This window comes from Musca vetustissima, unplaced genomic scaffold (assembly GCF_032173495.1).
Source record: "Musca vetustissima isolate MV318-11 ecotype Yass unplaced genomic scaffold, APGP_CSIRO_Mvet_v1 utg16975, whole genome shotgun sequence".
Lineage (NCBI taxonomy): Eukaryota > Metazoa > Arthropoda > Insecta > Diptera > Muscidae > Musca > Musca vetustissima.
This window is the reverse complement of record NW_026876332.1, coordinates 53-2,696: the sequence shown is the minus strand read 5'-3', so window position 1 is coordinate 2,696 and position 2,644 is coordinate 53. Positions and strand designations below refer to the sequence as shown.

The 2,644-nt window shown below is 36.3% G+C and overlaps 2 non-coding genes across 2 annotated transcripts; one reads left to right on the top strand and one right to left on the bottom strand.

The window, feature by feature from the left end:
* Window positions 1–626: 626 nt before the first annotated feature.
* On the top strand, window positions 627–699 carry Trnak-cuu (transfer RNA lysine (anticodon CUU)). Its single transcript has one exon. It is a non-coding gene; the product is annotated as a tRNA-Lys (tRNA).
* Window positions 700–2,161: 1,462 nt separating this feature from the next.
* Window positions 2,162–2,234, bottom strand: Trnak-cuu (transfer RNA lysine (anticodon CUU)). The gene has a single exon. It is a non-coding gene; the product is annotated as a tRNA-Lys (tRNA).
* Between the last annotated feature and the right edge of the window lie 410 nt (window positions 2,235–2,644).

Here is a 2,644-nt window from a genome sequence, read left to right as displayed (position 1 = left end):
AGCCAACTCAAAGAATTTAACTAGTTGCTGATTGGCTCGGAAAAATTAAGTGTTATTGTAAAGAATCCTCTCCAACCTAATTGATTTTTGCCACGCAAAAATTTGACTTATCGAAGTATTGGTTTTTCGTTTAAACAATTTGGAGTCGATTTATAAATGTCCTGCTAGTGATTACAATAACTCGCAAAGGAAGTATCAGTTTTAAACAAACTTTCGAAATATATCTTCCCAAATTAATTTTCTGATATCTCCCCAAAAAATTGTCAAAATTTTGCTGAAAATTTCTTTTATAATAAAAATGTGAACAGAGTATCCGATTTGAACGGCATATTAAGGCCCGTAACGTCCACTTTATTATTCAATCGATTCAATACAAATTAAATTTCTCCTCCACGTCTTAAGAATATTTTTCAAACTGATGAGATATTCTAACAGCCAATCGGTTTTAAAAAAATGTTCGTACCTGGTAACTATGGCCACTCCAGCAACAAAAGCTATCAATTATAGCAACATATTTTTTGTAGATTCTCCAGCAACATCGATGTTTATAAACATTTAACGTATGCCGCGCAAACATAAATTCCGATACACTCAGATGAAGAAAACATTCCACGCGGCGTATAACTGCCCGGCTAGCTCAGTCGGTAGAGCATGAGACTCTTAATCTCAGGGTCGTGGGTTCGAGCCCCACGTTGGGCGCAAATAACTTTTTTGGAAACTAAATTTATTTTTTTAGAAAAAATTTAACTAATAGATAACAACAAAACTGATGTCATTCGTTTTATTTATGGTGGTACCAAAGCATATACAATCTTTAACTACCTCGAAGCTGTAGTTCTCAAGTTCTACAGTTGGTTCGAGTCCACTGGACGTCTTGTGCGTTGATACAATCAACTGGTCTTCTCGCAGTTTACTGCCAGACCCACTTTGGCAGACTCCTTCTCGATTTGTTCAAAGGGGGCTGTTACCGCTCCCAATGTTCGAAGGATTATATCGATGTCATCGGTGTGGGCGAGTAACATGTGTTGTTTGGAAATTGGATATAAAGCAGAAGTTTATCTCCAATTTCCTTAATACCTATTTCTTCAAATTTTTGCCATTTTGGGGTAGCGATAAAACCCATCTTTAAAAACTATACATGTTTGGTTCAAATATTATGATGTATTAAGTTTGGTTTAAACCGTAGTTCACATGATTTGAAATAAACTAATTTTTAGAAAATTTTGGACCATTTTGTAGATTACGTACCAGTACAAGTGAACCGGCATTGCACATCTTCTTCGAGAGTTACAGTGCGCATCAGCCACACAGACAGAAGAACGGACATTTGTAAATCGACTGCAAATTGTCTGGAACGGATTTGGTCGAAAAAACATGGGGTCTAAAACCAATATATCGATAAGGCACAGTTTGTCATAGCAACGTGTATAGGCCCTGTACAACCAATAAACCCTTTACTTCAATCGAATTTGACCAATTTTTGTTATATTTGCTAATTTGGCAACATCCGTGAAAACATTGATATGTATATCCATGAATCGTCACCAGTATGGTGACTTCGTTGCGAACTGAATACAAAATCCGTTGAAAATTATCAATTGAAATTTAGTTTTGGCATGTTACCTTCTGCTCGATCATTACATACATCTCATATTTTGGACCATACTATTAGGTTGGGGAAAAATAAATCCATTATTTTTTCGGCAGATGGCTGTATTGATAGATTTCTCGTAAAGTATCGATCAAACAATTTCAGATTTATGCTCGTTGGAACGGTGAAATTTCGCAGTAAAAAAAAAACAAATATGCCGTTCGTCGAAAATGTTGACAAAATCGGAGAAATGATCGAAGTTGACCGGCATGTCAGCAGTCGTAACATCTTCCGGGAGCTAAAAATCAACCATAATTTTTTTAAACCATTCACAAAAAAAGGATTTCTTTTCCCCCAACCTAATATCTAACACACATTAAATATTTAACTAAAAGGAAATATGGTAGTAGCACCGTCGAATGGTGTCTGAAGCAAATTTCTGAACTCAAGTAAAGAAACTAAAAAAATCATTTTTCTTTTCATTACAATTTTGTTTTCTTCTTCAATATTGCTTACATTTCAATCTAATGACAAATAAAAATGAAAAAAAAAACACAAAAAATTGAACTGCGCCCAACGTGGGGCTCGAACCCACGACCCTGAGATTAAGAGTCTCATGCTCTACCGACTGAGCTAGCCGGGCATATATTGATCGCAAGATCACTACACAATTTCCGATAATTCAAGTAATTTTAATGTTATGTTCAGTTTCAAAATTGAATTCTAAAATAAATTTTCAAAACCGAAAAGAATTATTTTAAAAATATTTTGGAAATACATTTTCAATTTATTTTAAATTTGAAAAAAAAAATTAAACTATTTTCACAACAAAAAGAATGTGGTCCAATCATATTGGCTGGGCTGGCGATGGCACCTCACTCCGGTACGCTATCCCACTACTGCTTACCGCGGGGACTCTTGGCTGCTGGTTTTCACCCCTGGCCCGGTACACCCCTCCTTAGCCAACCTGAATGCCTCGGACTCCTCCATGGCACCCATATTGACGGCAAGCTTAGTGCGGACGTTCCGTCAACATGAGGAAATCCACCACAC